Genomic DNA, 14545 nt, shown 5'->3' with positions numbered 1-14545 from the left:
GTTCAACGAATGGGTGCAGCTGCACATTTTCTATGAAGGACTCTCTTATGAGTCAAAGAAGGCTGTAGACCATTCATCCAGAGGATCTTTGAACAAGAAGAAGGCTATTGAGGAAGCCATAGATGTTATTAAAATAGTAGCAGAGAACGACTACTTCTATGCTTCCGAAAGAGAGAACACAAGAGGAGTAATGGAGCTAAACAATGTAGATGCTCTGTTGGCCCAAAACAAGCTCATTATCCAGCAGCTGGCTGACCTCACCAAGAAGATGGAGATGAACTAAGTAGCAGCAATCTACACTTCATCAACAACCCAAGAAGGAGTGAATGAAGAAGCAGAGGGGAGTCAGGAGCCAGCCAACTATATTGGGAATTCACCAAAGAAAAACTATGATCCATACTCCAAGACCTACAACCCTGGATGGAGAAACCACCCAAACTTTGGGTGGGGAAGTGAGCAAGATCAAAACCAAGACCAGAGACGTTACAACTCCAACAACAATGCAGCTCACCAGCAATTCACACAGAGGACATCTCAACACCCCCACAACAACACTTCTCCACACGCCTATCAAAACCAAAATAGCACATCTGCTCCGAATCACTCATCAATTGATGACAAGCTCTCTAAGATTGAAGCCTTACTTGAAGGAATATGCCAAGAGATTCAAGAAAATAAGGTGTTCAAAGAGGAGGTGCGAGCCAATATTTAGAACCAGGGAGAGACCATCAGGAAGCTGGAATTTTAGGTGGGATATTTAGCTGAGAAGATTCCCAAACCTACTGATAGCTTCCCAAGTGACACGGAGAAAAACCCCAAAGGAGAAGCAAAGAAAGTAAGATGGGAAGATTGCAAAATGGTCACTGCAGGTGATCAAGAGACTGAAGACAAGCAAGGCAAACTTTGCAAACAACCTGAAGACAACTCAACAAAGGAAGAGGATAGAGATCGCCAAGAAAATTACTGAGTAAGAAAATTACTGAACTCCCTCCTAGTACTCTCCCAATAAATACAGAAGAAAACCCAAAGAGAGAATGCAAGGCCATAAACACGTCCCACATGGCCGAATACATAGAAGAGGGAAAGGCAGTGATTTCCACTGAGGAAGACCTCAATGGACGTCCACTGGCCTCCAAGGATTTCCCTAATGAGGAACCATGGGAATCTGAGGCTCATATAGAGACCATAGAGATTCCATTAAACTTGCTTTTGCCATTCATGAGCTCTGATGAGTATTCTTCCTCTGAAGAGGATGAAGATGTTACTGAAGAGCAAGTTGCTAAGTACCTTGGAGCAATCATGAAGCTAAATGCCAAGTTATTTGGTAATGAGACTTAGGAGGATGAACCCCCATTGCTCACCAAAGAATTGGATGACTTGACTAGGCAAAGATTACCTCAGAAGAGACAGGATCCTGGAAAATTCTCAATACCTTGTACCATAGGTACCATGACCTTTGAGAAGGCTCTGTGTGACCTGGGATCAAGTATAAACCTCATGCCTCTCTCTGTGATGGAGAAGCTAAGGATCCTTGAGGTACAAGCTGTAAGAATCTCACTAGAGATGGCAGACAATTCAAGGAAACAGGCTTATGAACTTGTAGAGGATGTCTTGGTAAAGGTTGAAGGCCACTACATCCCTGCTAATTTCATAATCCTAGACACTAGGAAGTGTATGGATGAATCCATCATCCTTGGCAGACCTTTCCTAGCCATAGCAAAAGCTGTGATTGATGTTGACAGAGGAGAATTGGTCCTTCAAGTGAATGAGGACTTCCTTGTGTTTAAAGCTCAAGGATCTCCCTCTATAACCATGGAGATGAAGCATGAAAAGCTTCTCTCAATGCAGAGTCAAATAGAGCCCCCACGTTCAAACTCTAAGTTTGGTGTTGAGAGGCCATCATCATGCTCTGAGTATTTGTGAGGCTCCATGAGAGCCCACTGTCAAGCTATTGACATTAAAGAAGCGCTTGTTGGGAGGCAACCCAATTTTATTTAATCATATCTATTTATTTTTCATTGTTATTTTATGTTTTCTGTAGGTTGATGATCATGTGAAGCCACAAAAATAACTGAAAAAGCAAAAATAGAATGAAAAACAGTATTAAAAACAGCACACCCTGGAGGAGAAGCTTATTGGCGTTTAAACGCCAGTAAGGGTAGCAGAATGGGCGTTAAACCCCCAGTCTGGCACCATTCTGGGCGTTTAATGCCAGAAATGGGCACCAAACTGGCATTTAACGCCAGAAATGGGCACAGAGCTGGCATTTAACGCCAGAAAAGGGCAAAAAACTGGCATTTAATGCCAGAAAGGGAAGATAAGCTGGCGTTAAACGCCAGAAATGGGCAGCAACCTGGTGTTTAACGCCAGGATTGGCAATCAAGGGGGCGTTTATACACCAGCATGGTGCTGGAATGAGAAATCCTTGACACCTCAGGATCTGTGGACCCCACAGGATCCCCACCTACCTCATCTCTTTCTCTCTTCTTCACATCTTCCCATAACACCCTTCCCCAAATACCCTTCACCAATCACCTCAATACCTCTTCCCCAAAAACCCCTCACCTATCTAATCCTACCCTCTTCTCCATAATCTCTTCACCAATCCACATCCATCCACCATAGATCCCTACCTATCTCACCATTCAAATTCAAACCACTTTCCCTCCCAAACCCACCCATACATAGTCGAACCCTACCCCTCTCTCCACTCCTATATAAACCCATCTTTCCTCATTCATTTTCACACATCATACACACTACTTCTCCTCCTTGGCCGAACCACAAAACCCCCTCCATCTCCTCCATTTTCTTCTTCTACTCTTTTCTTTCTTCTTATGCTCGAGGATGAGCAAACCTTCTAAGTTTGGTGTGGTAAAATCTAAAGTTTTTTATTTTTCCATAACCATTTATGGCACCTAAGGCCGGAGAAACCTCTAGAAAGAGGAAAGGAAAGGCAAAAGCTTCCGTCTCTGAGTCATGGGAGATAGAGAGATTCATCTCAAGGGTGCATCAAGACCACTTCTATGAAGTTGTGGCCAAAAAGAAGGTGATCCCCGAGGTCCCCTTCAAGCTCAAAAAGGGTGAATATCCGGAGATCCGACTTGAGATTCGAAGAAGAGGTTGGGAAATTCTCACAACCCCATTCAACAAGTCAGAATCTTAATGGTTCAAGAGTTTTATGCCAATGCATGGATCACCAAGAATCATGATCAAAGTGTTAACCCGGACCCAAAGAATTGGCTTACAATGGTCCGGGGAAAATGCTTAGATTTTAGTTTGGAAAATGTAAGGTTGGCATTCAACTTGCCCATGATGCAAGGAGATGCACGCCCCTACACTAGAAGGGTCAACTTTGATCAAAGGTTGGACCAAGTCCTCATAGACATTTGTGAAGAGGGCGCTCAATGGAAGAGTGATTCAAGAGGGAAGCCGGTTCAACTAAGAAGGCATGACCTCAAGCCCGTGGCTAGGGGATGGTTGGAGTTCATCCAACGCTCAATCATTCCTACTAGCAACTGGTCTGAAGTTACTATAGACCGAGCTATCATGATCCATAGCATCATGATTAGAGAGGAAGTAGAAGTTCATGAAGTTATATCCCTAGAACTCTACAAGGTGGCGAATAAGTCCTCTACTTTGGCAAGATTAGCCTTCCCTCATCTCATTTCTTACCTCTGCAATTCAGCTGGAATTGACATAGAGGGAGATATCCTCATTGATGAGGACAAGCTCATCACTAAAAAAAGGATGGAGCAAACAAGAGAGCCCACTCATGGACAAGAGCATGAGGAAATTCCTCATCATGAAATCCCTGAGATGCCTCAAGGGATGCATTTTTCTCCACAAAATTATTGGGAGCAAATCAACACATCCCTAGGAGAATTAAGTTCCAACATGGGATAACTAAGGGTGGAGCACCAAGAGCATTCCATCCTCCTCCATGAAATTAGAGAAGACCAAAGAGTCATGAAGGAGGAGCAACAAAGGCAAGGAAGAGACATTGAGGAGCTCAAGGACTCCATAAGATCTTCAAGAGGAAGATCAAGCCGCCATCACTAATGTGGACCCGTTCTTTAATTTCTTTGTTCTTATTTCTCTGTTTTTCGAAAATTATGATTTATGTTTTATTTATGTTTGTGTCTTATTACATGATCACTAGTGTCTAAGTGTCTATGCCTTAAAGCTATGAATGTCCTATGAATCCATCACCTTTCTTAAATAAAAAGTGCTTTTAATTGCAAAAAGAAAAAGAAGTACATGAATTTTGAATTTTAAAACAGATTAATTATTTTGATGTGGTGGCAATACTTTTTGTTTTTCTGAATGAATGCTTGAACAGTGCATATTTTTTAATTTATTGCTCATGAATGTTAAAAGTGTTGGCTCTTGAAAGAACGATGAAAAAAGGAGAAATGCTATTGATAATCTGAAAAATCATAAAATTGATTCTTGAAGCAAGAAAAAGCAGTGAAAAGCTTGCAGAAAAAAATATATGCGAAAAAAAAGAGGCAAAAAATAAAAAAAAGAGAGAGAGAAAAAAAGAGAAAGAAAAAGCAAGCAGAAAAAGCCAATAGCCCTTTAGACCAAAAGGCAAGGGTAAAATAAAAAGGATCCAAGGCTTTGAGCATCAGTGGATAGGAGGGCCCACAGGAACAAAATCCTGGCCTAAGCGGCTAAACCAAGCTGTCCCTAACCATGTACTTGTGGCGTGAAGGTATCAAGTGAAAAGCTTGAGACTGAGCGGTTAAAGTCGTGGTCCAAAACAATAAGAGTGTGCTTAAGAGCTCTGGACACCTCTAATTGGGGACTCTAGCAAAGCTGAGTCATAATCTAAAAAGGTTCACCCAGTTATGTGTCTGTGGCATTTATGTATCCCGTGATAATACTGGAAAACAAAATGCTTAGGGTCATGGCCAAGACTCATAAAGTAACTGTGTTCAAGAATCAACATACTGAACTAGGAGAATCAATAACACTATCTAAATTCTGAGTTCCTATAGATGCCAATCATTCTAAACTTCAAAGGATAAAGAGAGATGCCAAAACTGTTCAGAAGCAAAAAGCTAATGGCCCCGCTCATCTAATTAAGACTGATCTTCATAGATGTTTTTGGAATTCATTGTATATTCTCTTCTTTTTATCCTACTTTATTTTTATTTTCTTGGGGACAAGCAACAATTTAAGTTTGGTGTTGTAATGAGTGGATAATTTATACGCTTTTTGGCATTATTTTTAGGTAGTTTTTAGTATATTTTAGTTAGTTTTTATTATATTTTTATTAGTTTTTAAATAAAAATCACATTTCTGGACTTTACTATGAGTTTGTGTATTTTTCTGTGATTTCAGATATTTTCTAGCTGAAATTGAGGGACCTGAGCAAAAATCTGATTCAAAGGCTGAAAAAGGACTACAAATGCTGTTAGATTCTGACCTCCCTGCACTCGAAGTGGATTTTCTGGAGCTACAGAGGCCCAATTGGCGCGCTCTCAATTGCGTTGGAAAGTAGACATCCTGGGATCTCCAGCAAAGTATAATAGTTTATACTTTGCCCGAGATTTGATGGCCCAAACCGGCGTTCCAAGTCAGCATAAAAATTCTGGCGTCAAAACGCCAGAACTGGCATAAAGCTGGAGTTAAACGCCCAAACTGGCACAAAAGCTGGCGTTTAACTCCAAGAAAAGTATCTACACATGAAAGCTTCAATTCTCAGCCCAAGCACACACTAAGTGGGCCCGGAAATGGATTTCTACATTAATTACTTATTTCTATAACCCTAGGCTACTAGTTCTCTATAAATAGGACCTTTTGCTATTGTATTTTCATTTTTCAATCAATCGTTGAATCATGCTTTGATGATTGAACCCTCTTTGGGAGGCTGGCCATTCGGCCATGCCTAGACCTTCTTTTATTTATGTATTTTCAACGGTGGACTTTCTACACACCATAGATTAAGGTGTGGAGCTCTACTGTTCTTCATGAATTAATGCAAAGTACTATTGTTTTTCTATTCAACTCAAGCCTATTTCTTCTCTAAGATATTCATTCACACTCAAGAACATGATGAATGTGATGATTATGTGACACTCATCACTATTCTCACCTATGAACGTGTGCCTAACAACCACTTCCGTTCTACATGCAAACAAGCTTGAATGTGTATCTCTTGGGTTTCTAATCTTAGATTAAAACCTTCGTGGTATAGGCTAGAATTATTGGCGACCATTCCTGAGATCCGGAAAGTCTAAATCTTGTCTGTGGTATTCCGAGTAGGATCTGAAAAGGGATGACTTTGACGAGCTTCAAACTCGCGAGTGTTGGGCGTAGTGACAGACGTAAAAGGATCAATGGATCCTATTCCAACATGATCGGAACCGACAGATGATTAGCCGTGCGGTGACAGCGCATTTGGACCATTTTCACTGAGAGGACGGGAGGTAGCCATTGACAACAGTGAAACCCAACATACAGCTTGCCATGGAAAGGAGTATGAATGATTGGATGAAGACAATAGGAAAGCAAAAGTTCAGGAGGAACAAAGCATCTTCATATGTTTATCTGAAATTCTCACCAATGAATTACATAAGTATCTCTATCCTATTTTATATTTTATTCATCTTTTAATTATCATTTCTCCATAACCATTTCAATCCGTCTGACTGAGATTTACAAGATGACCATAGCTTGCTTCAAGCCGACAATCTCCGTGGGATCGACCCTTACTCACGTAAGGTTTATTACTTGGACGACCCAGTGCACTTGCTGGTTAGTTGTGCGGAATTGTGAAAAAGAGTTGAGCTTACAATTGTGCGTACCAAGTTGTTGGCGCCATTGATGATCACAATTTCGTGCACCACAAGCCAGGAGTTGGGCGTGGCATGCCAGTGTAGTTTTCTAGAGAGCAATAATGAAGGCCACTAAAGGGGCGTGGAACTCCAAGCTAGGCATGGCATGCCTAACCCTTCACATACTATGGGCATTGACGAACTGATTTTCTGCCAGTAAAGAAATTTTTTAAAAATAATCGCGTTGCTAGTATAGTTTCTAAACCAACAGAGAATCTTTTCGTACAAAAATTTGGTTGTCACAAGTAACAAAACCCAATAAAATTTATAACCGAAGTATTTAAACCTCGGGTCGTCTTCTCATGGAATTGCAAGGAAGTATGATTTATTATTGGTTATGGAAAATTGTATTTTTGGGTTTTTTTTCGAAATAAGGAACAAAAAAAATAAATTGCAAGAATTAAAATAAATTAATAATTAGAAAAACTCTTGGCAAGGTATGAGAACTGGAAATCCTATCCTAGTTATCCTTATCAGGTGTGATGAGAATTGGATTTTGCTCCCACTTAGTTAACCCTTACTGAATAAAGGAAAGTCAAGTGGACTAATCAACTTGATTCCTCAAGTCCTAGTCAACTCCTATGGAAAGACTAGCTTTAGAGGGATTCAAATCAATCAGCAAATTCCGATGTTCATTTGACAACTCAAGTGTCACCAATTACTTAACCAAAGCCAAAAGGAGAAAATAAATCTAAATTAAATTGAAAGCATCATAAATAGAATAAAAAAATCATTAATCTGAAATACCTCAAATTGCATTTAAACATAAATTCAAGTCCTAACATGGAAAGGTTCATAAGCCAAATTGAAAAGATAAATAACAATTAAAGTAATAGAATAAATAAAACTAGAAAGTAATTTAAAGGAACATTGAACCTGTGATTGAAGAAATAACCATAAACTAAAAGGAATCCTAATTCTAAAAATCTAAATCCTAAATCTTAAATCCTAAGAGAGAGGAGAGAGCCTCTCTCTCTAAAAGCTACATTTAAATCCTAATAATTGTGAATGTGAATGTATGAATTGTTGATGAATGGATGCATTCCCCCATTTTATAGCCTCTAATCTATGTTTTTTGGGACGAAAACTGGGTCAAAAACAGCCCAAAAATCGCCCCCAGTGATTTTTGGTACGTACATGTCGCTGCAAAGTAACGCGGAAGCGTCGTCCACGCGTTAGCGTGGATTGGGTTTTTGCCAAGTCACGCGTGCGCATGATCCACGCGTGCGCGTCGCCGCATCACCTGGCTTCGGGGTAGCTATAGCAAATTATATATCGTTGCTAAGCCCCAGATGTTAGCTTTCCAATGCAACTAGAACCGTATCATTTGGACCTTTGTAGATCAAGTTATGGTCGATTTAGTATCAGGAGGTCAGGTTGGACAGCATTAGCAATTCCTTCAGTTTCTTGTATTCCTTCCACTTTTGCATGCTTCCTTTCCATCCTCTAAGTCATTCCTACCCTATAATCTCTGAAAAAACTTAACACACATATCACAGCATCGAATGGTAATAAGAGAGGATTAAACATAGGAAATTTAAGGCCAAAGAAGCATGTTTTCAATCATAGCACAAAATCAGGAAGGAAAACGTAAAACATGCGAATTGTATGAATAAGTGTGAGAATAATGGATAAAATCCAATAGATTAAGCACAGGATAAACCCTAAAAATGGGGTTTATCAGGCGTGCCACTTGAGCCATGGGCGTGGCACGCCAGTTCATCACTCCAGAAGGGATCATCACCTGGGCGTGCCACTTGGTATCGAAGGCGTGGCACACCAGCTTCAAAAGTCACTTGGGCATGCCACTTGAAGAGCCAAGCGTGGCATGCCAAGCTTAAAAGAGATACACTAAAGGGGCATGCCACTTGAGCATCAAGGCGTGGCACGCTAGTACAAATTTTCAGAGACGAAGACAAAGGCCCAAGCACTGGGCGTGCCACTTGGTATCGAAGGCGTGGCACGCCATCTCTCATCCTCACTTGGGCGTGCCACTTGAGCATCCAGACATGGCACGCCAACACTCAAGAAAGCCAAAGAAAAGCTGGGCATGCCACTTGGTATCGAAGGCATGGCAAGCCAGCTCTAGAATGGCATGCCACTTGAAGGACCAAGCGTGGCACGCCAATTACTGGACCAAGGCAAAATGCTGGGCGTGGCACGATAGACCCTGGGCATGGCACGCAAGTTATATTTTCCAGAGAGGGAGATAGGGGACCAACCATAGGGGCGTGCCACTTGGTATCGAAGGCGTGGCACACCAGCTTCAAAAGTCACTTGGGCATGCCACTTGAAGAGCCAAGCGTGGCATGCCAAGCTTAAAAGAGATACACTAAAGGGGCATGCCACTTGAGCATCAAGGCGTGGCACGCTAGTACAAATTTTCAGAGACGAAGACAAAGGTCCAAGCACTGGGCGTGCCACTTGGTATCGAAGGCGTGGCACGCCATCTCTCATCCTCACTTGGGCGTGCCACTTGAGCATCCAGACATGGCACGCCAACACTCAAGAAAGCCAAAGAAAAGCTGGGCATGCCACTTGGTATCGAAGGCATGGCAAGCCAGCTCTAGAATGGCATGCCACTTGAAGGACCAAGCATGGCACGCCAATTACTGGACCAAGGCAAAATGCTGGGTGTGGCACGATAGACCCTGGGCATGGCACGCAAGTTATATTTTCCAGAGAGGGAGATAGGGGACCAACCATAGGGGCGTGCCACTTGGTATCGAAGGCGTGGCACGCCAGCTACCATTTCTCACTTAGGCGTGCCACTTGAGTCTCAAGCATGGCACGCCAGCATCACCAATCAGCAAGAAGAAGACTTGAGCGTGCCACTTGAGTTCTGGGCGTGGCGCGCCAATGAAGGAACCAAGCACACAAATGGGCATGGCACGCCAGACCCTGGGCGTGCCACGCTAGTTCAACTTTCCAGAAACAAGAACAAGAAGGAGAAGGTTTGGGCGTGCCACTTGAGGTCGAAGGCGTGGCACGCCAGGCTACACAAGTGCTTAAAGAACCGTGGGCGTGCCACTTGAGGTCGAAGGCGTGGCACGCCAGGCTACACAAGTGCTTAAAAAACCCTGGGCGTGCCACTTGGGCTCGAAGGCGTGGCACGCCAGGGATGCCAATGAAGGAGGGCGTGCCACTTGAAGAGTTGGGCGTGGCACGCCAAGCCAGATTTAGAGCTGGGCGTGGCACGCCACTGAAGCGCCAGTCACACGCCAGCTGGGAGATCACGTTTATTGAGTTTCTTTTCCCTCCAAATTGTATTTTCCTTTTCACTTTTGTATTTTCATTATTTCTAGTGCTAGGAGTAGTATAAATAACCCCTGAAAGTACTGAGAAGAGGGTTAAGCAGTTAGGAAGCTAAGTTATGGAGTAGAGTTTTTGATTTACTTTTTCACTTTATCATCTCTTCCATCTCTTGTACTTTTCTCTGAGCTATGAGTAGCTGAATTCCCTCTCATTGAGAGAGGAAGCTCTGTTGTACTTGATGGATTAATGATAGTTAATTTTTTCTTCTCTTCATCTTCTTTTTGATTTGATAGAAGGAATTTTGTTTTAATGTTAGTATTCAATCATCTTGGAAAAGAGATTGAATACAAAATGGGTTTCATGGGAACCTTGGAAAAGGAAACATGAAACCAAGCTAGAAATCCCTTCTCACACTTGAGTAAGATCTGGGTTTTAGTGTTTGGATATGGTGACATATAATCCTCCCTCTACTTGGACCTATGATGATGTGTGGTATAATCAGGGACCAAGCATATCTCTCTTCATGAGCAATTAGACCAAGGAATTGGCTATTGAACAAGATCTGAGAGATTGAGTCACCAAGGAATTGGGGCTCAATCAATCATGATTGCCAAGAGGTCAATGAGTTGCATGATTGAAGAGGATATGAGCTGGATTTAATCCAAAGAGACAACATCTCCTGATCTCAATGAATTCCCCTATTCTCATCTTCCACATTCTTTATAGCTTTCTTTACATTCTGCAAATCCCATTCCCATTTACAATTAAGTCATTTATGTTTCTGCACTTTACGTTATTGCCCTTTCCTTTTCTGCACTTTACTGCTTTTATTTACCTTTGAGCCATTTATAATTCTGCCCATTTACCATTCTGTAATCATAATCTATTCTGTTTAGCTTGACTAATTTACCAATTAATTAAAATTGCTCAAATCTACCAATCTCTATGGATACGATCCCACTCCACTGTGGGTTATTACTTGATGATAATTTTGGTGCGTTTACCAAAAGAACGGATTCATCAAATTTTATATGGGGAGTGAATTCCGGTCATCAAATTTTATGGCATTGTTGCTGGGGATTGGTTTGAATTTGACAATGATTAAATTGATTGGAGAGCTAGATTAAGCATTTTAATTACCTTGTTATTCTTCTTTTAACTTTCTTTTTTTCCATTCTGTTTTAATTTTACCTTGATCATTTTAGTTATTCCTTGTTCATATTTCTATTCTTCTAACTGTTTGATTAATTGTATCAACCAAGCTAACTACTAATCTTAACAAGAGTGAGTACTTCACTTGCCCTCTGCTTGCTGTTTGTTGAATGTATGACAGGTAGAAGGGGAGAAACTTCATCCTCCTTCAATAGTGAACCTGAGAGGACCTTCCTTAAATTAAGGAGGGAAGCAAGAGGCAAAGGCATAGTTAGAGAGGAAATAGTGGAGGAAGATCTGAGAACTACCATGGATGACGAAGTGCAAGACCATGTTTAAGGGGATGCTGGCAATCATGTTGGGCAAGAAAGGAGAGTCTTAGGCTCCTGCATCAACCCAAATCCAGGAAACTGTGGCAGCAGCATTCTCAAACCAACAATCCATGCTAACAACTTTGTGTTAAAACCTTAACTCGTCACACTTGTCCAGAATAATTGTTCATATGGAGGAGGTGCCCAAGAGGACCCAAACCAACATCTCACTACATTCTTGAGGATCTATGACACTGTAAAGTCCAATGGTGTACACCCTGATACCTACAAGCTACTTTTGTTCCCTTTCTCACTCAGAGATAAGGCAGCAAAGTGATTGAAAGCATTTCCCAAGGAGAGCTTGACTACATGGGATGATGTTGTGAACAAATTTCTAGCAAGATCCTACCCTCCACAGAGAGTCAACAGACTAAGAACTGAGGTGCAAACTTTCAGACAGCAAGATGGTGAAACACTTTATGAGGCCTGGGAAAGGTTCAAAGATTTTACAAGGAAATGCCCACCGAATATGTTCAATGAATGGGTGCAACTACACATCTTCTATGAAGGGCTGTCATATGAGTCAAAGCAAGCATTAGATCATTTTTCAGGTGGCTTACTCAACAAGATGAAAACCATTGAAGAAGCCATAAATGTCATAGAGACTGTAGCTGAGAATGAGTACTTCTATGCTTCAGATAAAACTCAAAGGAAAGGAGTGATAGAGCTTAATTTCATGGATGCCCTGCTAGCCCAAAAGAAAGTGATCACTGCACAACTAGCAGCCTTGACCAAGAAGGTGGAGAAGAATCAAGTCTCAGCCATTCAAGCCCAAGCCCCTCAACAAGAAGGAGATGCACCAGAAGTTGAATTTGAATGAGAGTAAGCTAACTATGTGAACAACCCCTCTAGACCACCATATGATCCAAACTCCAAGACATATAACTCAGGATGGAGGAACCACCCAAATTTTGGGTGGGGGAACCAACAAAGCCACAACCAAGATCACAACAAACCTTATCCATCCAACCAATACAACAACCACAATCCCAACCATCAATCAGGCAATAATAGACCCTACCACAATTCACAAAACACATCATACCATTCCACCCAGCAAACACACAACAACCACCATCAAGACACATCAACCTCAACCATGCAACCATGTGAAATCAAGAGCAACTTTGAGAGAGTAGAGGCTGCAATAGCACAACTGTCATCACAGTTGACAGGAGCTATTTCCACTCTTTTGGAGAGACAAACACAGGCTGACAGAAAGATAGATGCCAACCAAGAAGAGTGTAGAGCCAACCTAAAGAATCAAGGTGCAGCAATCTCAAAGTTGGAAGCACAAATAGGGATCTTATCTAAGCAAATACCAATGCTCACACATACATTTTCCAGTGATACCATGGCTAACCCAAGAGGGGAGTGCAAAGCCATCACACTTAGAAGTGGAAAAGTTGTAGAAAAAGCATCCCCAAGTCAGAGCAACCTGGAAAAAGAAGATGCAAAGGAGCTTGAGAACAAGAAAGAAGAAGAGACCCCTGCACCATCCTCACCAAAGCCAGTCTTAAAACCTTATGTGCCACAAGTACCCTATCCACAAAGGCTGAGGAAGGATGGAAAGGACAACCAGTTCTCTAGAATCCAAGAGAATTTCAAGAAGCTTCAGATCAACATACCCTTTTGCTGAGGCATTAGAGCAAATGCCACTCTATGCCAAATTTTTGAAAAAGCTCATGACAAGAAAGAGGAACTGAGGAGAAAAAGAGACCATAGTGCTGACTGAGGAGTGCAGTGCAATCATACAAAAGAAGCTTTCTCAGAAGATGAAATACCTTGGGAGTTTCCAAATTCCCTGCATCATAGGGGATATCAACATTGAGAAAGCCTTGTGTGACCTGAGGGCTAGCATCAATCTCATGTTCCTAACCATGATGAGAAGGATGAAGATTGAGGAAGCCAAACCAATAAGAATGGCACTCCAATTGGCTTACAGAACATTCAAGTTTTCACATTGGATAGTGGAAGACCTGTTGGTGAAAGTGGGAGAGTTTATTTTTCCAGCTAATTTCGTTGTGTTGGATATGGAAGAAGAGGCCAACACATCAATCATCCTAGGAATGCCATTCCTAGCTACTGCTGGAGCCATCATTGATGTGCAAAAAGGGGAACTAGTCTTGAGATTGCATGAAGAGAAGATGGTCTTTAATGTCTTCAAAGTAATGAGTTACCCTAAGCCTAAGGAGAACATAGGAGAATGCATGATGGTAGATACCATAGAATAGATAGTTCAAGGGGTTTAGGAAGAAGAACAATGTGAAGGAACTATGGAGCTAGAGTAACAAGCATCAAATGGAGAATTACCACAAGGAACCATGGAGAATTCAATCATGTTGAACAAGGAAGTAGAAGCACCAAAACTAGAACTGAAGATCTTACCTCCAAGTTTGAAATATGCTTATTTGGGTGACAACAACACTTACCCAGTAATCATTATCTCAAGCTTGAGTAAGGAGCAAGAAGAGGAGCTTATCCAAGTGCTGAAACAACACAATGATGCTATAGGATGGACACTTGCAGACTTAAAAGGAATCAGTCCTTCAATGTGCATGCACAAAATCCTACTTAAAGAAGGTGCTAAGCCCTCCAGACAGCAACAAAGAAGGCTAAACCCAACCATGACTGAAGTAGTCTAAAAAGAGGTGTTGAAGTTGTGGCAAGCAACGGTGATTTACCCCCATCTCAGATAGCCCTTGGGTAAGCCCTGTGCAAGTAGTTCCTAAGAAAGGAGGGGTCACTGATAAACCACTATTTTATGATTTATCTTGTGCTCAATTGAGTGGATTTTATCAACTCTTTACTCACTTATTCATACTATTTGCATGGTCTTACATTTGCCTTCCTAATTATGTGCTTTGATTGAAAACATGCTTCTTTGGCCTTAAGTTCCCTATGTTTAATCCTCTCTTATTA

At 41.6% G+C, this 14545-nt stretch overlaps 1 pseudogene; it reads right to left on the bottom strand.

Annotated features, from left to right (window-relative positions):
- Nucleotides 1-11990: 11990 nt before the first annotated feature.
- On the bottom strand, nucleotides 11991-12092 carry LOC112786951 (small nucleolar RNA R71; annotated as a pseudogene).
- Between the last annotated feature and the right edge of the window lie 2453 nt (nucleotides 12093-14545).

Source organism: Arachis hypogaea, chromosome 20, assembly GCF_003086295.3.
Source record: "Arachis hypogaea cultivar Tifrunner chromosome 20, arahy.Tifrunner.gnm2.J5K5, whole genome shotgun sequence".
NCBI classification, from domain to species: domain Eukaryota; kingdom Viridiplantae; phylum Streptophyta; class Magnoliopsida; order Fabales; family Fabaceae; genus Arachis; species Arachis hypogaea.
The sequence above is the reverse complement of the archived record's forward strand: the minus strand, read 5'-3'. Positions and strand labels throughout refer to the sequence as shown.